This window comes from Pleurodeles waltl, chromosome 6 (genome assembly GCF_031143425.1).
Source record: "Pleurodeles waltl isolate 20211129_DDA chromosome 6, aPleWal1.hap1.20221129, whole genome shotgun sequence".
Lineage (NCBI taxonomy): Eukaryota > Metazoa > Chordata > Amphibia > Caudata > Salamandridae > Pleurodeles > Pleurodeles waltl.
In genome coordinates, this window is record NC_090445.1 from 1,717,936,824 (window position 1) to 1,717,961,389 (window position 24,566).

The window sequence follows — 24,566 nt, forward strand, 5'->3', positions numbered from 1 at the left end:
TAAGTCCAACTAAAAAGTGAGGACTTTTAAACTTTGAATTGTTGTAGGGAGCTAAGTAGGGCCCTAACAGTTATTTTAATAATTAGCAAAAAATGTTAGCCAATTGAAAAAAATGCAATTCAGCTAAAGACAATTTGAAGAGTTATTTGTGGGCTCACAAATTGACAAAGTGGTATCAGCAAATGCAAAGTCTTTATCCCACCACTGATAACCAAATGTAGGAGGTTGTGTCAGGGAGACCAGATCATTGGGGCCTGCGCACGTTCCCAATATGTCCACCACTAGACAGCTCCAAAACTCAGATAGAAATATCACAGAGCCTGAGAGAGTCCAAGTGGGGGAAAAGGGGATTAGGTAGGGAACAGCTGGGAAGGAGACCTGTAGGAAGCAAAAGGTTAAACAACACAATATTGAGATATAATCACATTGACTTTCACTAGACTATGGTTCTAAGCGTTGTCTTACTATAACCATGGATAACCTAAGAAGTGACTTTAACTAGACCTCAAGAACTCTGGGTACCTGGAAAAAATAAAGAATGATTATTGCAATGTTTCATATGAGCTTTTCATAAAATGTCACATAGGGGGTCATTACAGCATTGGCGGTAAAAGGCGCTTACCGCCGTGCAGAAGACCGCCAAAACACCGCCGCGGCCGCGGAATTCCGCCACAGCTATGATGACCCACATCTCGGAAACCGCCGAAACTCAGACACCCACACAAGACCGCCACTCCAAAGGTCAGTGATAAACTTGCAATAACAAAGCCTCCACCTCCACGCCAACAGAAACACGCCCATGCTATTACGACCCACGAATCCATGCGGCGGTCTTTCAACTGCAGTATTCCATTGGCGGTACACACTGTCTGGGGCAATGCACGTTTCGGCCGCTGGAGAGAGTAGTGCCACCAAAGTTTGCACACCTGCAGGGTTTGTCCTCACAGTATGTTGGGGGGAGTTTGGTCCGGCTGCAGCAACTGGTTCCTTGTTCAGCAGCCGGTCAGTAAAGTGGACTTCACTGGGTCTTTGGTCTTTGTTGCAGGAGAGTGATGCCTTTAGTCTGAAGGGAGATCGTCTGTGATTTTCAGAAGTCTGTCTGGTGTCTGAGCAACCCCTCAGCTGCAATTTTCGAGTCCTTGGTGCAGCAGGCAGAGTTTGGCACCTTTTTCTTGGTGCTGCAGGACTTCATTTCTCGAGCCTTTGCTGCTTCTTTGTTGCTGGTCTTTTTGTGTCCTTGGAATCTGACTCTCTGGTCTAGGTGTGCCGACTAAATACTGTGTTTACTGGGTGTTTAGGGGAGTACCTAGTAGTGACAAATGGGTCATCTACCTTAGGGTGGCCACACTCACTAAGTGACCACTTACTGTGAGCAGAAGTCACTTCCCTACACCCTGCAGCTGCCGCACTGCCACACTGGCGCTGGCTCCATTTGGAGCCGGCATCAATGTTAAGGCCCAGCAGGAAAATCATTATAGGGCCGGCGGGGGCTTCACTGCGCTGGTGGTATTCCATCGACCGTCAGCGCGGTTTTCGGTGAGGTAGCCCAGCGAGATCCAAATGAGGGCCTTGGTCTATAAAAGTCTAAAATATTTTTATGAACTCTGGTCTCGAGTTATTCATTGAGTGTGTGTGGTGCATGACTGGATTGCTGAGTACGGCAAATGCTTAGCACATCTTGTTGATTAGCCTAACTGCTCGACGAGCCACCTTCAAAATTGGAGCATTAGGTGGTCTCGTTTTTTCCTCTAGAAGCCAACCTGCAGTTGCCTGAACCCTCTGCATAGTGTGCTTGGTTTTGCACACTGGATAGAGAGCAAGCCTCCTGTCACATTTTGTGTATCAGCGGTGGGACTTTGTGTTTGCTGATACCACTTTTACAATTGTGTTAATACATGAATAACTCTCCAAATTGTGTTTTAGATAATTGTGTTCGATTTTTCCAATTAACTAGCATTTTTACAAAAATTTTTAAGTAATTGTTATGGCCATGGTTAGGTCCCTACAACTTTAGAAAAATCTTTGCTTTAATTGGTGATCCAAAAATGGGAACTCGAAATTCTAAAAAGGTCCCAACTTTAGTAGATAAAAATGTTTGATTCAGAGTACAGAACTCAGGAGCTCAACCTGAAACCTTATGATGCATATACCTGTGACCAATTAGGGATACTTCACAGACTATACACAATTCAAACTGGAAAGAAACCCAAAACGGAGAATCTTAGGTTTCTGGTGGCCCAGTATGAAAGAGATCATCCCCCAGCTGATGATGATGATACATCTGAGGTGGATGAAGATCCTGTGGGGAATGGTGATGAAGGTAGCTCCTCTTCTCTCACAAGCTCTAAAGCACCCACAGCCACAGACCTGGAATGAGACAGGCGGATTGAAAGACTGGATTTGGAAAGACAGCTTTTGGAGATAGAAAAGCAAAGAAAAGAGTTGGGCTTGGCACCCATCTCTGGTGGCAGCATACACGTGTTGAAAGAAAAGGCTTTCAACATTAAACTCAGTTCTGGGAGGCTCGAAAATCCCAAAGCCAAACCTGGCTTGACTTTGTGGACTATTCAGTAAAAATGCTGGATGGTTGGTTAGCTGGGAACAATGTACAAGATTATGATGGGCTGTATAATTTATTTATGAAAGAGCATCTGTTGAGTAGTTGTTCCAATGACAGACTACATCAACATCTGGTAGACCTGGGTCCACTTTCCCCTCAAGAATTGGGGAGGAAGGCAGACCATTGGGTCAAAACAAGGGTTACCAAAGCTACCACTGGTGGGGGAGACCAAAAGAAAGAGGCCAAAAAGCCCCCCCCCAGGGAAAGATGGGAGCCATGGTAAAAACAACAAAGAGTCTTCTTAAGGCCCCCCAAAAATCTCCACAGGAGGGTAGGCCCAGTGACTACTCACAGTCCAGGGGAGGTTACAAAGGGAAACACTTTGACCCCAACAAGGCTTGGTACCAAGACTGTAGGACAAAAGGGCACCAAACTGGAGACTCTGGCTGTAAGAACCAAAAGAATGCCTCTAGTCAGCCTGCAGTAAACGCAGTTGCCAATATCCAGATGGGGTCAGAGGTGTGGCCTGACTATGTCAGTGTCCCCACAGAGGCAACATTAGTCTTTGAGGGTGGGGTATATTCATCCTGTGCTGCCTGGCCAAGTAATATGTCAAACTACAGGCAGCATCCTGTTATTAATGGGAAAAAAATAGAAGCCTTGAGGGATACAGGGGCTACCATCACTATGGTGTCTCAGTACCTGGTTCCCTCATCTCAGTTCCTAGTAGGGAGGTCTTATCCTGTCACTAATGCTGACAATGAGACCAAGTTCAACCTCATGGCTATGGTAAACTTTGAATGGGGAGGAGTTGTAGGGCAGAAAGAAGTGATTGTGTCCTCATCCATCCCTGTAGATTGCCTACTTGGTAATGATCTGGAGCATTCCCCCTGGGCTGAGGTGGAGTTAAAGACCCATGCAGAAGTGCTTGGAATCCCTGAGTGGGCCTGTGTCAAGACTAGGGCACAAAGCATACTCCAGAGAGAAAAAGGCCTGTGTCAAGACTAGGGCACAAAGCAAACTCCAGAGAAAAAAGGGCGAGCTGGATCCTGAAATAGTGGACCAGCCTCCCAAGAGAAAAGCCAAGAACACTAGGGGACCACCTTCGCAACAGATCATAAGACAGCACCCCTCCCCTCAGGAGGAGGAGATGTCACCCACCTTAGAGGGAACTGAGCCTGAAGAGCTGAGGCCTTACCACCCATAGCTCATGGACCCAGGGGGACCCTCTAGGGAAGATGTGTGCCAGGGACAATGAGAGTGTCCCACTCTTGAAGGCCTGAGACAGCAAGCTGCTCAGGAGGAGTTAGGAAGTGGCACTGGTACCCACTGGGTCTACTGGGTGGAGGGGCCCCTGTTTACTGAGGCCAGATACCTCAAGCCTGATTCAACCAGGAGGGTGGTAGTACCCCAGAAGTTCAGAGACTTCCTTCTCACTTTAGCCCATGACATCCCCCTAACAGGGCATCTGGGTCAGAACAAGACATGGAGTAGGTTGGTTAACCACTTCTAATGGCAAGGTATGTCCCAAAAAGTGAAGGACTTTTGCCAGTCCTGTCCCTCCTGCCAAGCCAGTGGCAAACCAGGTGGGCACTTAAAGGTCTCTTTAATTCCACTGCCTGTGGTTGGAGTTCCCTTTGAGAGGGTAGGGGTTGACATTGTTAGCCCCCTAGACCCTCCAACAGCATCACGACATAGAGACATTTTAGTGGTAGTGAATCATGCCTCTAAGTATCCTGAGGCTATTCCCCTTAGGACCATCACTGCACCAGCAGAGGCCAAAGCCCTCCTGGGTGTCTTTACAATGGTGGGGTTCCCTAAGGAGGTAGTATCAGACAGGGGTTCAAACTTCATGTCTGCATTCTTGAAACTTATGTGGCAGGAATGTGGAGTGACTTATAAATTCATAACCCCATACCATCTACAAACCAATGGGCTGGTAGAAAGATTCAACCAGACCCTAAAAGGCATGATTGGAAGACTCTGTGAAAAACTCAGAAGGAGATGCAATGTCCTACTTCCTTGCCTGTGGTTTACCTACAGGGAAGTGCCACAAAAGAGAGTGGGTTTTTTCACCCTTTGAACTTTTGTTTGGGCACCCTGTTAGGGGACCAATGAGTCTTGTAAAGGAAGTCTGGGAGAGACCTCTCAAAGAGCCCAAACAGGACATTGTGGACTATGTGCTTGGCCTACGTTCCAGAATGGCTGAGCACATGGAGAAAGCCAGCAAAAATCTTCAGGCCAGCCAAGAGCTTCATAACCTTTCATATGACCAGAAAGCTGCTATGGGGGAGTTCCAACCAGGGCTGAAAGTTTGGGTGTTGGAGCCTGTTGCTCCAAGGGCCCTCCAGTCCAAATGGTCTGGGCCCTATCCCATTCTTGAAAGAAAAGGGGAGGTCACTTATCTAGTGGACCTGGGCAGTTGCAAAAACCCCAAGAGGATCATCCATGTCAACCGCCTAAAGTCCTTCTTTGACAGAGCTGATGTGACCATGCTCATGGTCACATATGAGGGACAGGAAGATGAGAGTAAACCTCTCCCTGATCTCTCCAGCCACCCCCAAGATGGTTCAGTGGATGGAGTGGTCTTTTCAGACACCCTCCCAGGACAACAGCAGACTGACTGCAGGGAAGTGCTCAACTAGTATGCTGGGCTTTTCTCTATGACCTCTGTGAAGACAAACTGGTGTACCTATGATGTGGACACTGGTGACAGCCTGCCTGTCAAAAACATAATTTACAGATAGTCTAACCATGTCAAAGAAAGCATAGAAGCTGAAGTCAAGAAAATTATGGATTTGGGAGTCATTGAACCATCAGAGAGCCTCTGATCCAGACCAGTAGTGTTAGTACCCTAACCTCACTCCAAGGGTGACAGGAAAGAAATGAGGTTTTGTGTGGACTACAGGGGTCTAAACTCAGTAACCAAAACAGATGCACACCCAATTCCCAGAACTGCTGAGTTCATACACAGATTAGGGGCAGCCAAATATCTGAGTGCTTTTTATTTAACATCAGGGTACTGGCAGATTGGCCTGACCCCAGGAGCAAAAGAGAGCTCAGCATTTTCTACTCCTAGTGGGCATTATTAGTTCACTTTTATGCCCTTTGGACTCAAAAATGCACCTGCCACCTTCCAGAGATTGGTGAACCAAGTCCTTGCTGGGCTGGAAGCTTTTAGTGCACCTTACTTAAATGACATAGCTGTCTATAGTTCCACCGGGCAGGATCAACTGATCCAACTGGGAAAGGTCCTTGAGGCCCTGAAAAAGGCAGGCCTCACTATCAAGGCCAGTAAGTGACAGATAGGGCAGGGAACAGTTGTGTACCTGGGCCACCTTGTTGATGGAGGCCAAGTACAACTTCTACAACCAAACATTCAGACTATTCTGGCTTGGGAAGCTCCTACAACCCAGTCACACGTCAGGGCATTCCTTGGCTTAACTGGATATTACAGGAGGTTTGTGAAGAATTATGACACAATAGTTGCCCCCATCACAGAACTTACCTCCAAAAAGATGCCCAGAAAAAGCAACTGGACAGTGAGGTGACAAGAGGCCTTTGACACTCTGAAGCAAGAAATGCACTCTGCTCCAGTACTACAAGCACCAGACTACTCAAGAGAATTCATAGTCCACACAGATGCTTCAGAGTTGGGAATAGGAGCAGTCTTCTCCCAAAGGAATGATGATGGACATCACCAGACATTTGCTTTTATTAGCAAAAAGCTACTCCCTAGGGAACAAAAATGGAGTGCCATAGTGAGGGAATCCTTTGCTGTGGTTTGGGCCCTGAAGAAGTTGAGGCCATACTTGTTTGGCTCTCACTTCACTGTTCAGACTGACCAATAGGTCTCTCAGATGGCTACAACAGGTAAAAGGTGAGAATCCCAAAATGCTCAGGTGGTCCATATTGACTTTAAAGTGGAACACAGAGCTGGAACTGCCCTGACTAATGCAGATAGCCTCTCCTGGTTCTTCCACTTAGAAGATGAAGACTCACTAGGTAAAGGGTCGTCTTTCATTTGGGGGGGGGGTAGTGTGAGAGGAGGCCTCTTTTTGCATAGTTAGCCCCCCACTTTTTGCCTGATGTTGATGTGTTCTAGAAGTTGGTAGTGCCCAGGGCCCCTGCTAACCAGGTTCCCTGGGCTTGAGCTCTTTCCCAATTCCTGTGTGATGTTTGGAACAATTGGATACACTCTTAAATGCCCCTATAAGTTCCTAGTAAATGGGTACCCTAGTACCCAGCGCAAGAGATATTAAGAGTAAACCCCTGAGGGCAGCAGCGCTGTCCCCCCTACACTGCACGTATCATGGATAAGTCACCCCTCTTCCAGCCCTAATACAGGGTGCACCATACTATGTGTGAGGGCATAGCTGCATTAACAATATGCCCCCACTGTGTCCTTGTCAAACCCAGGGCATAGTGAGTGAAGAGAGCAGCCATTTTAAATACATGTACTGGGCACTGCTCAAACACGAGTTCCCCAGTTACATGTTGGCTACTCTGCACCCTGGGTTGTTTAGTATCAAACAACTCAGAATAATAAATCCAAACTGGTACCAGTCTCTGATTTGTCCTAAATGTACTGAGGGGTCAACTTAGGGGTGCCCCCTGCAAAAGCTAACCCTCTCTGGCAGAGTTGCTGACTGGTTTCATCCAGCTCCCACTCCAGATGGCCAATATACAAACCTGGGGGAGAGCCATGGCTCTCTGGGTTGTAAGATAATGCTTCCTGGGTGGAGGAGCTAACTCCCCCTCCCTCAGGAATGTGCACATCCTGGCGGTGAGCTTCAAAGGGCTACAGCCCTTGAAACTCGAGCCCCCAATCCTACTGCTAGCAGCAGGAGGCTTCACCCTTTGCAAATCCCCACCTGGGGCAGGAGCAAAGGCTGGTAAACAGACAAAGGAGAGAAGAATTGGCCTCACTGAGCATGCACCACCCCTGAGGGCTTGCCTGCGAAGTGAAGCCCCCATCTCAGGTTTCTCCATCTTGGAATGTAGGAAAACAGCCAATGAGGTTTAGGGAAGGGACCCTTCCCAAAGGAAGTGGTCATTGTAGTGGGTGCAGCCACCCAAGGGTAAGTGTCCCATTGGACACTGCCAGGTTCCCCCTAAAACGGCCACTAAATTCAGTATTTAGTATGCTCCCCTTGTTGTAATTTAGTAGCGATTAGATTAAGCATTAGCAGAAGACATCTTGTATTTAGCAACTATTGTGAACATTTCGCGGAATTCATTTTGTATTCATGGCAGCCATTATCTCTGCCACATGCTGCCATGTGCTCGCCATGTGCTCTGTCCTACCTTCCTGTTCACTACTCTTGAAAATCTGTCTAGTGAAAAGTTATATTTAGCATCTCCCACTTTGCAGATGCCCAGTAAGGTCTGCAGCTGTTAGTAATTAGTAACCAACAGTAATGTGTCTACAAGTCCTTGAAAAATGTTCACCCCTCCTACCTGTTGACTGTGCATTTCCATTTGACCTTATATGTATATAAGTCTTGCATCTATAATTGTACCACCTTCTTTTAGCTCCTGAGTGGGTATAAAAGGACCATGCTCTCTTAGTTCAGTGTGCTACTTCAAACATTACCGAAGGGTGCTGTTTGAACTGTGGTACCACCTCATGAGGTTTAATAAACTTTGTGGGTCATTACAACATTGGCAGTAAAAGCTGCTTACCGACATGCAGAAGACTGCAAACACACCGCCGCGGCAGCGGAATTCCGCCACGGTCATTATGACCCACAGCTCGGAATCTGCCAAAATTTAGACACCCACACAAGTCCGCCACACCAAAGGTCAGTGATAAACTGGAGACAATAAAACCTCCACAGTCACACCAACAGGAATACGCCCACACTATCAAGACCCACAAACCCATGCGGCGGTCTTTCAACCCCGGTATTCCATTGGCAGTACACACCGTTGCGCTCAAAATACACACACTCTTACAAAACACTACCATATTGGACAATTCCAAATACACACACCTGATGCACTTACACACACCACTCGCACACACCCAATACAATATAAAACACACACCCACATCACCCACAAACCCTTATGACCACAATTGCGACAGAAGGCCAGAGAGAGACACTACAATCTACAACCAAGCATCCACAGGCACATAATACCATCACCCACATAACATCTACGCACCTTACACAACACACCACTAAATATCACCCCACATATCACAACACACACCACACCCACACATCACCCACACCACCCCATGGCAAGGTAAAGACACCCCAGGTTCTCTGAGGAGGAGCTCAGGGTCATGGTGGAGGAAATCATCCGGGTAGAGCCACAGCTATTCGGCTCACAGGTGCAGCATACCTCCATAGCTAGGAAGATGGAGCTATGGCGAAGAATAGTGGACAGGGTCAACGCAGTGGGACAGCACCCAAGAAATAGGGATGACATCAGGAAGAGGTGGAACGACCTACGGGGGAAGGTGCGTTCCGTGGTCTCAAGACACCACCCGGAGGTTCAGAGGACTGGCGGCGGACCCCCACCTCCTACCCTACAACTAACAACATGGGAGGAACAAGTGTTGGCTATTTTGCATCCTGAGGGCCTCGAAGGAGTAGCTGGAGGAATGGACTCTGGTAAGTCAAACCTTAACTACTATATCCTCCACCCTACCTGCATGCCATCACATACCCCCACCCTCGCCCTCACCCCATCACTCCTACTCCTCACAAATGTCCCAATATCACAAACCACACATCCCAACACCAAGCCCTACATGCAACACCAAAGCATGGACACCCATCACCAATGCATGGCCACTGCACATACCCATACACCCCCCTAAACCATCATCACACAAGGTCCCACACAGGAATGCAAGCACTGGGGTACACGGTCACCTACCCATTGCACACCATGGTACACACAGATGCAATAATCATGCTTTTACACCCCAGCAGGACCACTACCCAACGTCACCGCACAGGAGGGTCCACACATGTCCACACCACCAACAAAAGAGGCCCACAGTGATGACAGCAGCTATGTCCAACTGGATCTAGACGACCAGCCCGGCCCATCTGGGACCTCGGGACAGTCAGTTCCCCTCACACTGGCACAGGCCACTACAGAGCTTGTCCCCTCTGGAAACACCAGCACAGCACCCACCCAGCGGGCCCATACCTCTGTCCCCAGGACACGTCAATCAGAAGTGTGTCCACCACTACAGGGAACCCAGGCTAACCCACCACCCCAACAACAACAGGGACCTGGGGGCAGTGGCAGTGGGCACACCGTTCAGGGGACAAAGGCCCAGGGAAACAGTGGAACTGGGAGGGCTTCTGTGCGACTGGGGAGGACAGGCCCAGGGAACCCACTCTCCATGAGACCCTCTCCAACATCATGGGAGCGTACCATCATTCCCAGGAGACGATGGCAACGGTACTGGCCAAGTTTCAGGAGACCCAACGTCTGCAGGAGGAACAGTATTTGGGCTTCAGGGAGGAGCTCAGATCCATCAATTCCACCCTGGGCACCATCGTAGGGGTGCTGAAGGAAGTCTTCAACACCAGGAGGGACACTGTGGCACAACAAGGGGCCCCTGACACTAGCCTGGGCGATGAACTGCCCTGAATGTCATCCTTTTGTCCTACCTTGTCACCCTGTCCATCCTCAAACTGCCCCAGCTCCACTTCTATGCCCCTTTGGACAATGCACCTGTGAGACTAATAAACTGGACTCTGCCATGGACATTCCTCCACCATCACCCCTCACCATTTTACAACCCCCTCCAATATTGAGCACTTTAATAAACACCCCTAAAGAACAAAACAATCCGGAGTCTGCCTGTATTTTCGAAATAGTGTATTAGCAATTACAGTGACAAAATGCTCGTTCAATTGTAATGTCAACATACCTATGTCACAAAGCTCTAGTCCATGAGGAAACAAAGCAGATGTCTCACAGTGGGACCCACATCTGTGAAATCGTAAGGGAAAGTGACAACTCAGTGACCATACACTGGGTGAAAAGGACAGACAGTAGAGAGGTAGTAGTGTTAAAGTACATGTAGTAGGCAGGTTTGTATTCTTACCTTTGTCTCACTGGAAGTATTGCAGGATCACAGAGTTCCTGTTGTCGATGTCCTCTTCTTCTGCTTTCTTGTCTTTGCTGTCCACAGGCCATAGTTCCAACTACACCTAATCAGGCTCCTGTGACATCCGTGTGTGCAGATATCGGCCATTGCCTTGTAGGTCATGTCCCAGGGATTGAATAGTGGACCCCAAGTTCGCGGTGTAGTGCAGGGGGCTTCTGTGTCTGTCGTGTCCGGCAACGGTAGCGGTAATGCATGCACTCCTCATGTCTTTCTTCTGTCTCCCCCCCTTTTTGTGGTCTCCCTGTACATGTGTGCATTAGCATCATCAGGCGGAGGAGCAGTGGCACCGGAGCAGGAGGGAGCTGCATCCCACATGGCCCTGGAGGGCGACACTACGGAGTCTGATTTTACCAGTGGGACGGAGGGAGAGGGGAACTCCACGGCGGGGACAGGAGCTGACACCAGTGATACTGACCTGTCCTCTGATGGGAGCTCCCTTGTGGTGGCAACCCCATCTATGCCCCCTGCATCTACAGGTACAGCCGCCACCCCCCCTCCAGCACCGCCCTCCCAGCAGCCCCTCAGCCTTTGCCCCGTGCCCGCCCACCCAGGAGGGTGGGCCTCTCCTTCGCCCCAGGCACCTCAGCCCCTGCCCCAGTCACCCCTGCTGCCCTCAGTGAGGAGGCCATTGACCTCCTCAGGTCCCTCACTGTTGGGCAGTCTACCATTTTGAATGCCATCCAGGGTGTAGAGAGACAGTTGCAACAAACCAATGCATTCCTGGAGGGCATTAATTCTGGTCAGGCAGCCCTTCAGCAAGCTTTTCAGACTCTGGCCTCAGCACTGATGGCAGCCATTGTCCCTGTCTCTAGCCTCCCCCTCCAACTTCCTCCACCCAGACACAATCCCTTTTACCTCATCCTACCCCAAGCACACCATCAGACCAGCATGCACACACCTCAACACACAAAGGAGGCTCAGGCAAACATAAGCACCACACATCCCACAGGCACTCACACAAGCATCACACACATGCAGACATAGCAACATCCACTGCCTTCACTGTGTTCCCCTCCTCCTCGTCTCCCTCCTCCCTCCCAGTCTCGTCTCCACTCACACCTGCATGCACTACATCTACAGCCACTACTTCCATCACCAGCACACTCACCACCACACCCCGCTCACGTGCAGTCACCACCCCCACTACCATTCACACATCCCCTGTGTCCTCTCCCAGTGTGTCTGTGACGCCACCTCCTAAGGTACACAAACGTAGGCACACACCCACCCAACAGCCATCCACCTCACAACAGCCTCCAGCACATGCACCTTCACCTAAAGTCACCAAACGTACACCTCCTACAACCACAACCTTTTCCTCCACTCCCAATCCCTCTCCAGCTACCCGTCCTAGTGTTCCCAAGAAACTTTTCCTGTCCACCCTTGACCTCTTTCCCTCACCTCCCCACCCCGTCAGTCTCCTAGGGCCCGACTCTCCAGGTCCCAACCTAGCACCTCAGCCACAACATCAGCGGGACCAGTGGTGCCAGTAGTCACCGGGTTCTGGACTGCACCAGGCAGCAGGGCAGCCAGTGTGGCAAGGAGCCACAGCACCGACAGTCCCCCACCTGTCAAGCATCAAAAGTTGGCCAGTGCCCGGCGGGAGAGGGGGAAGACACCAGCCACCAAAGCCGCTCCCAGGGGTAGAGGTGGGAGTGTGGAGGTGGGGAAGGGGCACAAGAAACCCGGCAAGTCTGGAAAGATGAGCATGTTGGAGAAGACCGCCATCAGCCCTGCTGCCCAGGAGGCGACCGCCAGCAGCCCCGCAGCCCCAGACAGGACCGCCAGCAGCAGCCCCGCTGCCCCAGACAGGACCACCAGCAGCAGCCCCGCTGGCCCAGACAGGACCACCAGCATCAGCCCCGCTGCCCAGGAGGCGACCGCCAGCAGCCGTGCTGCCCCAGACAGGACCGCCAGCAGCAGCCCCGCTGGCCAAGACAGGACCCCCAGCATCACCCCCGCTGCCCAGGATGCGACCGCCAGCAGCCCCGCTGGCCCAGACAGGACCACCAGCATCAGCCCCGCTGACCAGGAGGCGACCGCCAGCAGCCCCACTGCCCAAGACAGGACCGCCAGCAGCTGAAGCGCTGCCAAGGACACCGCCGCCACAAGCACCGCTCCCCAGGACACCGCCGCCACAAACACCGCTGCCAAAGACACCGCCACCACAAGCACCGCTGCCAAGGACACACCGCTGCCACAAGCACCAATGCCAAGGACACCGCCGCCACAAGCACCGCTGCCAAGGACACTGCCGCCACAAGCACCGCTGCCAAAGACACCACCGCCACAAACACTGCTGCCAAGGACACTGCCGCCACAAGCACTGCCAAAGACATCGCCACCACTAGCACCGCTTCCAAGGACACCGCCGCCACAAGCACCGCTACCAAAGACACCGCCGCACAAGCACCGCTACCAAAGACACCGCAGGCTCATGAGCACCAAAAGCACTGACGCTACTGAGGCCGCCATGAGCAGGATGAAACACTCTGGGCACCAAGCCCCCTCCAGAACCAGTGGAGATTTACATCCACTACCTCTGTCCTTGGCAGGATGAAACATTCTGGGCACAAAGCCCCCTCCAGAACCAGTGGAAATTTGTCCTTGGCAGGATGAAGCACTCTGGGCACCAAGCCCCCTCCAGAACCAGTGGAGATTTACATCCACTACCTCTGTCCTTGGCAGGATGAAGCACTCTGGGCACAAAGCCCCCTCCAGAAACCGGTGGAGAATGTTATCCACTTGTGAGGCTGTGGCTTTGCACTCCCCAGGATTGAACAGTGTGCAAACCACCCACTGTAGAGACTTGTGAGACTGTGGCTTTGCACTCCCCAGGATGCAGCAGTGGGCAAACCACCCACTGTAGAGACTTGTGAGACTGTGGCTTTGCACTCCCCAGGATGCAGCAGTGGGCAAAACAGCCACTGTAGAGACTTGTGAGACTGTGGCTTTGCAATTCACAAGATTGAACAGTGGGCAAACCACCCACTGTAGAGACTTGTGAGACTGTGGCTTCATACTCCCTAGGATGCAGCAGTGGGCATGGGGCCCCCTCGTGGATTTGGTATTGTGTACTCAACCGGCTGAAGTGCCCCCCCTTTCTCTTCCCCCTGAGGTGCCTGTTTTATTTCTATCTGATGCCCCTGCATTGTTCTCTCCGTCATGTTCGGGTATCTTGTGTGGGCCTCACCCATGCAGTGTGGGCCCAGTGGTCCACCGACTTTAAGGGTGGAATACCCTGTAATAATATTCTTGGTGTATATATTTGTAAATAGTGTATGTATATTATTTGACTACTGAATTTTAATATATTGCAATCGTTCAGCTCATTTCCTTTTGTCTTTGCATTCTTCCGGGGGGGTTGGTGGGTGTAACTGTAATGTATCATGCTGTATTAGTGTGTGTGTTGTTGTGGGTGAGGGTGGGGGTGTTGCGTGTTGCGTGTGTGTGTCACTGTTTTTTCCCGCCCCCCTCCCCTGTGTCGTAGGTGGAGTACTCACCGTGGTCTTCGCCGCCGGCGTTCGTGCTCCTGGTAGAGGAGCAAGAAGATAAAGGCTGGTAAAATTTGGAGCTCGGGTTCCATGGCGTCCTGGTTCCTCATGGGATGTGCAGAGGTGAGCGTTTTCCCTTCGAAGTCCTGTTTCCGCTGTGTTTTTGTTCGCAGAGAATCCGCCCCGGAAAACGTGGCGGGTAGGTTGTGATAATGTGGGTGGTACATTGTCTCCCGCCTGTCTGTTGGCGGTGACCGCCACGCTGTTTGTTTGTATCGCCGTGGCGGTCTGAGTATTAAAGTGGCTGTCTTTGTTGGCGGTTTCCGCCACGGTCGTAATTCCATATTTTTTTTGCCGGCCTGTTGGCAGTCTTACTGCTGCTTTAACACCGACCGCCAGGGTTGTAATGACCACCTTTGTCTTTTATTTCAGTTTCTGTGCCAACTTCTTCCTATATGGTCTTCGGACTTCATGCAGAGAAGGGCGAACCCCTTGCACTAGTAGGCCTTGCTAGGGCTTACTTCGACTAATTGGCACCCGAACAGGGACTCATCGGTGACTCAGACGCCCAACGGATTGGTCGCGACGAAGGATTGGGATCTCGCTGCGGACGATCAATGCCTGAGGAGACCTGAGTCTTGGCAACCACGGCATTTTTCCCTTCTTTCTGATTTGACCATCCAGGTGGCGCCTGTCCTCGACTGAGATCTTTTTTGTTCATTCGTCGTGCAGTGACCATTTGGTCGATTTTAGAACTTGGCAGTTGGAACCTGGAAGCCCTGTGATTGGTAAGAGCTGTTTCACGGCACTTGCTGTGGGTTTTGATGCCTTTGTTTCACCACTTACTGTGGCTCTCGTGTTTTGGGTGTCCTTTGAATTGATATATAAATAGCAATTTATATAGGCAGGTAATGAGGAGAATTTTCTCCAATTTAATTTTGATTTGAACGGCACCTTAAGTGCTACTTTGATTATAATACTGCATATTCTGCACTATTTTTGGCATGCCTGTTTTTAGCGCACTTCGTAGGATGTGTTGCTTTTGTAATGGTACCAATTTGAGACTGGAAGAATCGCAACCGGGACCCCAGAGGGGACGCCCAATAGAGATATGTATGTTAAACATGGTCTTTCTTCTATAATGTACAGCACATTATGGAATAAATACACTTGTGCGGATCCTGAGTTACGTTGGCCTATGCATGGGTCATTTGATTTGCGAAAGACTGAGTATGTGGAACAATGTATGTGTAAGCGAAGGTCTAGGCAAGATATGTTTGACTGTGCACGAATGTGGGAGAAAGAAGTGCGTGGACGAGTGAAGCGTGAGCAAGCCTTGCTTGAGAAAGAGCAGTGGAAGAATGTATATGTGAAAGCATTGGAAATGAGAAATAAATAAATAAACGATTTAAAGGAGATAGAAGAGAAAGAACGTAAATTACAAGTAACTGGCCAATACACTGTTCGGCAACCTCTCTATCCTATCCTTAATAAACCGGACGATGATTTTTGTTACTAGATCGCCCTCCACCTCCGTATGTCATTCCTTCTGCCCCTCGTGAGTTAGCTGAGGTCTCCGGTATGGAGCAACAGAAGATACGAGACAGTTGCTCTATGTTGCCTGCTGACGGTGCGTCTGAGCTTAGATCTACTACTCGTAAAACAATTTGTAGCGTTGTCTCTGCTTCTGAACTTTTAGACAACATGAAAGGGTGGACGGAAAAGGAGCAGCTATATTTTACTGAGGCATTTGGCACAGAAGTTATTGAACTATTTTGGAAATATTCTGATGAGTTAGAGCCCGATGATGTAGCAGCTGATCATAAGCAAATGCGTGATGGTCTTTTTGTTTTCTCCCAGGTGGCTAATGCAATCAGGTGTTTGGTGAAATTATGTATTGCAGCAGTCCGTTTTCAAGAGGAGAAAAGGGCTGTGGATGTAGTTGCACAGACATCTCAGACCTGCGGGGTGCAAGCTTCCATCTTCGGAACAGATAAGACTATGATAGTTCACGCGAAACCAATGCGGGAGGCTGCTCCTTTGTATGTTCCTCCTAAAGGATCGGGTACAAGTGATGATAAAACTTCTGTTGATACTAAAGGTTATTTTATTTATAATTGGGTGTATAGTCCTTGGAATAGGGCATATGTAATGGCACTTAAAACAGCATTACCTGACCCGCGGAAAAATCCAGCTGCCTTTTATGAGGAAGTTGAGGGAGTAATTAGTTCTTGTACTATGACTTTGGCTGACATTGATTTATTTTTCGGATTGATATTACCGCCAGATATGTGGAGAACTGTTTGTAAAGTTGATGATCGTGTAGTTTTTGGAGCGTCATGGAAAGAATTAGAACAAATGGACGGGGATAGGGAACCTGCGAAAAAGCTATATCAGTTGATTCTAGATCTTCCCGCAGCCATATTAGTCAAGTTAAAAATGATTATTCCCCCTAAAAAGATAAATTGTTTTAGCGTCTTGTAAGCAAAAGGCAGATGAATTGGTCTCTGATTTCTTTACACGCTTTGAAGAAGCATTTCATGATTTTAGCGGCCAGTTATTGTCAGATGATACAGGCAGACATTTGTTCGTCGATAAAGATGTTGCCAAACCTGTTACCAAGAACCTAAAGGCTAGTGAAAATTCATGGACTACCTCTACTCCAGTTTCTCTTTTGACTATGGCTCAGTATTATGAACGTCAGGAATTAGAAGCAAAAGGTAGCGAGGATGAAAAGATTAAAGAATTAAAGACAAAGGTTATGTTGGCTCAAGCTTATGGTCCGCCTTTTAGAGGTAGTGACAGAGGTGGACGTGGATCTTATGGTTCTTCTTACACTCGTTCAAATTTGTCTGTTGATCAGTGTGCGTATTATAAGACATTTGGGCGTTGAGCTGCCGATTGTCCAGCACTACGTATTCAGCAGTGTTCACGTGGTCGGGGACAAATGAGAAATCGCTCAGGATATTCAGGGCCTAGAAGAAGCACGAATGATCATGCTAGGGTTGATGCTAATGTACGAGGGCAGGATGGGTTTAACACTTTTGGTCGACGGAACCAATACCATATGTCTAACTATGTGCAGCCTGATTTCCAAGATTCTGCTAATGCATAGGATTGCCTAGGATGGGGTAAGAAATCAGTTGAAGTTCCAGTAGATCAGAGGGGTCTCTATGTTACAGCACATGTTTTGGGTTCTACTGATCAGTTTCTGGTTGATACAAGAGCTACTTGTAGAGCCTTGTCTAAACAATTGGTTCCAAGGGCTCCCCTGTCTGGCTTAACCATTACATCGATAGGTTTCGATGGAACACCTTCCCCTAGCCCATTGTCACAACCACTTGCATTCCATGTTGATAAATTTACTGCTCCATGTCCGTTTTTGCTTTCTCCGAATACACCAGACAATATTGTGGGTCTTGATATGCTCAAGTATTTCAGGGCTACAATACGATGCCCTCCTGAAGAGGTGCCTGTTATTTTGAATGATTATCATCCTGTGATGGAAAGAGTTTGTCTTGTTAAAGAGGATATTGCATTAGCTTCACTCCCTAGTACTTTGTGGGCTACTTCAGATACTGATGTGGGACAAATGATTCTTTCACCGGTACATATTAGTGTCAAGGAGGGAGCTGTATTGCCATGTTTGCCTCAATACAAAATTTCACAGGAGGGCGAAGAAGCACTCACACAAATTGTGCATGATCTTATTGCAGTTGGAGTTGTTGAGGAAGTTCTGTATAATGTTTGTAACAGTCCGATTCTTCCTATTCTGAAAAAGGATACAGATTCTAGGTTTTACCGATTCATTATTGATTCACGAGAAGTGAATAAGATTGTGGTACCACAATATCCTGTGGTATCTGACATCACTACACTTCTTACTTTGGTTCCCCCGACAGCAACTACGTTTTCTGTGATAGACTTGAAGAAGGCTTCCTTTTCGATTCCTATTCATCCTGACAGCCGATATTTGTTTGGTTTTACTTTGAATAAACGATCAGGTAGATTTTGCAGAGTTCTCAAGGCTATACTGAGAGTCCTAGTATTTATAGTCAAGCGTTAAAACAACAACTTGATTCTTTTGTTTTGCCTGACTGTGTGGCTCTCATACAATATGTTGATTATATTTTGTTGGCAGCTGATACCCCTGAGCAATGTGAAAAGTGCACTTTGTCCTTACTTTCTTTTCTTGCTTCACTCCATCATAAAGTGTCACGAAAGAAATTGCAATATTGTAGACCAAAGATAACATATTTAGGTAACTTTTTGTCTAAGTAGAGCTGTGCACTTACATCAGATCGTATTTAAGCAATTTTAGACACACCAGTACCCTCTACTCAGAAAGATGTTTGAGCCTTCCTTGGTCTTACTTCTTTTTGTAGGCAATGGATATCAGGGTTTTCACACATTGTCAAACCTTTGCTAGCACTTTTGACTAAAGATACTCCAATGCCCCTCCCATGGACAGATGAAAGTGAGACTGCTTTCAGGCAGCTACGACAAGCCCTTTGTTCAGCACCAGTGTTAGGTACTCCAGATTACACAAAGCCTTTTGCACTTTACGTACATGAGAAAGATGGATGTGCATTGTCAGTTTTAGTACAGACACATGGCGATAAGCAGCGTCCCTGTGCATATTTTTCAGCAGTACTTGATCCTGTCGCTCGAGCGTTGCCTGGGTGTTTTCGTTCAGTTGCGCCAACAGCTGTGTCAATACGTCAGAGTGAAGGGGTAGTTTTGTCACATAAGCTGTTGGTGCTAGTACCCCATGCAGTTGATGCTCTTTTAAATCAAACAAAGACGCAACATTTAACTAGTGCTCGCCTGACAGGATATGAATTGACATTGCTGGCACCTCATATTACACTGAAGATATGTGCAACACTAAACCCAGCCACTTTGTTGCCATATCCGGTGACTCAGCCTCAGTCACAAGAAACACATGATTGTATATTCCTTACTGAAGAACAGACAAAAGGTTGTATTGATTTGCAAGATACGCCCCTTCCAGATGTAGACGGGGAATTGTGGGTTGATGGGTCTTGTTTGAAGTTGCCAGACGGTACGATCTCAGCTGCATATGCAATCACCACAATACACACGGTAGTGGAGACAGCTCGTATACCACAGAAGTCAGCTCAAGCAGCTGAACTAATAGCTTTGACACGAGTATGTGAACTTAGTACTGACTTATGTGTGAACATTTATACAGACAGCCGCTATGCTTTTGGAGTGGCTCATGATTTTGGTTTGCTTTGGAAGGAGAGAGGCTTTCTCACATCCCACGGGATGCAGATAATGCACGGAGAATTAGTGCATAACCTCTTGACTGCATTGACATATCCAAAGAAAATAGCTATTGTGAAATGTTGTGCACACAAGAGAGTGACTGATAAGATAGGGCAAGGTAATGCCCTTGCAGACCGCGTAGCATGTGAGACTGCGATGCAGCGAAGTACTACTTCTATGTATGTAGTGAAGTCACAAGATGGACGTTGGCATAATGCTAGACAAGACGTATTAGATATACAGAAATCTGCTTCTGTGAAAGAACGTGAGCAATGGTCTGAAGAAGGAGAATTGGATGATGAGGGCTGTTGGCGGAATAAACAGTTGGATAAATGGAAATTGCCTATACCTTTTGTACAACCTATGGTTCAGATGGCACATGGGCTGGCACATGTTGGAGCTTCAACAATAACGAAGTTGTTTACGCAAGTTTGGGAGCATCCAGAAATTTCCAGTACAGCTAAGAGAGTAGTACAGTCTTGTTTGATCTGTTTACAATACAATCCTGGAAAAGGGACACAAACTCCTGCAGGAGGGTATGCTACACCAACTGCACCTTTCGAAGTTCTACAAATGGATTATATTCAGCTTGAACGCTGCAACAATTTAAAGTATGTCTTGGTGGTGGTATGTGCCTTCAGTAAATGGATAGAGGCGTACCCAACAAAGGATAATACTGCCATTACCACAGCGAAGGTGCTTTTGAAAGAATTTTTCCCTAGGTTTGGTGTTTGCAGACTTTTATGGAATGATAATGGACCTCATTTTGTTGGGGAAGTTATTAAGTATGTCCTGAAAGGATTAGGGATCAAACAGATGTTCCATGCGGTTTTCCACCCACAATCAGCGGGGTTGGTGGAAAGGTATAATGCTACTTTGAAGCTGAAGTTAGCGAAGATACAGGCTTCCACATCTTTAACTTGGCCGGATGCATTACCGTTGGCATTATTGTCAATTAGGTCAGTGCCACACTCTCGACCAGGCCTTACCTCCTATGAAATAGTATCTGGAAGGCCAATGAACATTTGGGGAGTTCCTAAGCCAAATTCTGTATATGATGTACCTTGTGTCCTGATGAATGATTATTTGGCACAGTTAACCGACAATTTGGTTTCTATTCATCAACAGGTTCGAGAAGCACTTCCTGTCAGATATACAGGTGAAGGCCATGAACTCCGACCTGGTGACCAGGTGATGATTAAGTCCTTTGAAAGATCAAGCAGCTTGGAACCAAGGTGGCGAGGCCCAGAGCAGGTGCTCCTTGCGACAAGGACAGCAGTTCGAGTGACGAACCAAAAGAATTGGATCCATAGTACTCACTGCAAGAGAGTGCTACCTACCTTGGTGGAACCTGCTGTGCTGATCGATCATTGAAAGATCTTGACTACGGAGAAAGGCCGTGCTAAATCACCTGACGAACCTGGTGAGTTCTTCCCGGACCATACGATTTCTGGAGTATCGCGATATAATTTGAGACCGAGGAAAGAATATGTAGTGCTGAAAAAAACTGACGCAACATTTAACTAGTGCTCGCCTGACAGGATATGAATTGACATTGCTGGCACCTCATATTACACTGAAGATATGTGCAACACTAAACCCAGCCACTTTGTTGCCATATCCGGTGACTCAGCCTCAGTCACAAGAAACACATGATTGTATATTCCTTACTGAAGAACAGACAAAAGGTTGTATTGATTTGCAAGATACGCCCCTTCCAGATGTAGACGGGGAATTGTGGGTTGATGGGTCTTGTTTGAAGTTGCCAGACGGTACGATCTCAGCTGCATATGCAATCACCACAATACACACGGTAGTGGAGACAGCTCGTATACCACAGAAGTCAGCTCAAGCAGCTGAACTAATAGCTTTGACACGAGTATGTGAACTTAGTACTGACTTATGTGTGAACATTTATACAGACAGCCGCTATGCTTTTGGAGTGGCTCATGATTTTGGTTTGCTTTGGAAGGAGAGAGGCTTTCTCACATCCCACGGGATGCAGATAATGCACGGAGAATTAGTGCATAACCTCTTGACTGCATTGACATATCCAAAGAAAATAGCTATTGTGAAATGTTGTGCACACAAGAGAGTGACTGATAAGATAGGGCAAGGTAATGCCCTTGCAGACCGCGTAGCATGTGAGACTGCGATGCAGCGAAGTACTACTTCTATGTATGTAGTGAAGTCACAAGATGGACGTTGGCATAATGCTAGACAAGACGTATTAGATATACAGAAATCTGCTTCTGTGAAAGAACGTGAGCAATGGTCTGAAGAAGGAGAATTGGATGATGAGCGCTGTTGGCGGAATAAACAGTTGGATAAATGGAAATTGCCCATAGCTTTTGTACAACCTATGGTTCAGATGGCACATGGGCTGGCACATGTTGGAGCTTCAACAATAACGAAGTTGTTTACGCAAGTTTGGGAGCATCCAGAAATTTCCAGTACAGCTAAGAGAGTAGTACAGTCTTGTTTGATCTGTTTACAATACAATCCTGGAAAAGGGACACAAACTCCTGCGGGAGGGTATGCTACACCAACTGCACCTTTCGAAGTTCTACAAATGGATTATATTCAGCTTGAACGCTGCAACAATTTAAAGTATGTCTTGGTGGTGGTATGTGCCTTCAGTAAATGGATAGAGGCGTACCCAACAAAGGATAATACTGCCATTACCACAGCGAAGGTGCTTTTGAAAGAATTTTTCCCTAGGTTTGGTGTTTGCAGACTTTTATGGAATGATAATGGACCTCATTTTGTTGGGGAAGTTATTAAGTATGTCCTGAAAGGATTAGGGATCAAACAGAAGTTCCATGCGGTTTTCCACCCACAATCAGCAGGGTTGGTGGAAAGGTATAATGCTACTTTGAAGCTGAAGTTAGCGAAGATACAGGCTTCCACATCTTTCACTTGGCCGGATGCATTACCGTTGGCATTATTGTCAATTAGGTCAGTGCCACACTCTCGACCAGGCATTACCTCCTATGAAATAGTATCTGGAAGGCCAATGAACATTTGGGGAGTTCCTAAGCCAAATTCTGTATATGATGTACCTTGTGTCCTGATGAATGATTATTTGGCACAGTTAACCGACAATTTGGTTTCTATTCATCAACAGGTTCGAGAAGCACTTCCTGTCAGATATACAGGTGAAGGCCATGAACTCCGACCTGGTGACCAGGTGATGATTAAGTCCTTTGAAAGATCAAGCAGCTTGGAACCAAGGTGGCGAGGCCCAGAGCAGGTGCTCCTTGCGACAAGGACAGCAGTTCGAGTGACGAACCAAAAGAATTGGATCCATAGTACTCACTGCAAGAGAGTGCTACCTACCTTGGTGGAACCTGCTGTGCTGATCGATCATTGAAAGATCTTGACTACGGAGAAAGGCCGTGCTAAATCACCTGACGAACCTGGTGAGTTCTTCCTGGACCATACGATTTCTGGAGTATCGCGATATAATTTGAGACCGAGGAAAGAATATGTAGTGCTGAAAAAAACTGTTTGAGCTACCGCCCTGGGTTAGTGAACGGAGAGCCAATGAGGCAAGGGGGGGGGTCAGTCATGCATTAGAGTAGTGACACCCGTCTTGGCCCGTGGTGAAGAAATCAGCGGCTGCCCAAGGATAAGAGCTCCAACGATTGTTTTTGATTAATTTCTGGAAGGGTCGATTATCACTGTTGCTAAAATGAATAAGAAAGTGATCATTAGTACTATGGGGTTTGTTGTTGTTTTGGTGGTTATAGTAATAATCACCTGGTTTGTTGAAAAGAAGGCTCCTGCTCGTGAGTTTTTTGTTGCCACTACTCCAGTACCAGAGGTTCACTATTACATTATGCTTCCCTATCAGGAGCAGAAGCACCGTCAATCGTACTTCAATAATACTTTCATTCAGATGTTGCATCATACTCATAATGTTACAAATACTACTAACTGTTGGGTATGTGTAATGATACCTGCGCATCACAATAAAGGAGCAACACTTTTCATTCCTCTTCCTTTTTCACACAATGGTTCTTGTCAAGCTTGGTATACGCTTTTGTTTGCATCTGGAAAACGTACAGAGGGCAGAATTCTTTTTCTCCTTAATAAAGTATGCTACCAAGACAAAGATGGGTATCCCCAAGCCAAAGGAACTAAATGGGAATGGGAAGAGTATCAACTGGACAATGTTTCAATACCATGTGTCTTCACAAATATAAGAGACTCTGAAAAGAAAGAACAATTTGTGATTTCTGTTACAAAAACTAAAGCAGATTTATTTATACGTGGCATTGGGCGAATTCCACTGGGGACAAGCGATTGTACCTTCATTTTAACTATTGATGATAGTAGTTTTACAGCTTCACATAATACATATTTTGTTTGTGGTAACTATGGATATTACCAACTACCTGTTGGGTGGTCAGGTGTGTGTTATGTATCTTTTCTATTACCCCCTGTTTTTTTGGCACCTGCATCATATCACCGAGATTTTAAACTGTTCAATTACATCATTAAAAATAGACATAAAAGGACAATAAGTACAAATGAGGAAGACCAAACGGACACTAGCCTGCAACAATATGTTGATTTTATTTCAGGGTTGTTTTCCTTTGTGGGTGCTGCGTTAAACAGTAGAAAAGTGAGACGATTGACTAGGGTTGTGGAAGCTGTTACCAATCAGGTAGCTCTGGCACTTGGGAATATTACCAAGGAGCTCCAAATTGCGAGGATTGTAGCGCTCCAAAACCGTATGGTACTAGATATTAGTTGATTGAGGTGGTGCATGTCGCATCATCGGTAGTAGTTGCTGCGTTTTCATTCCATATCACTCACCTTCAGTATATGATGCAATATCTAACTTGCATAAAATTGCTGCAGAAATTCACACAGAGACTGGTACTTGGACTTTTTCTGGATGGTTTTGGGCTCTTGTTTCCGCTTGGGCCTGGAAACTACTAACTACCCTGTGTGTAATGATTGCAATATTTTTCACATGCTGTATCGGTATTCAGTGTGGTCCAATGTTCTGCTCCATGTGTATTACTCCTTGTATGCCTACCAAAAGAAATATTACAGAAATGAA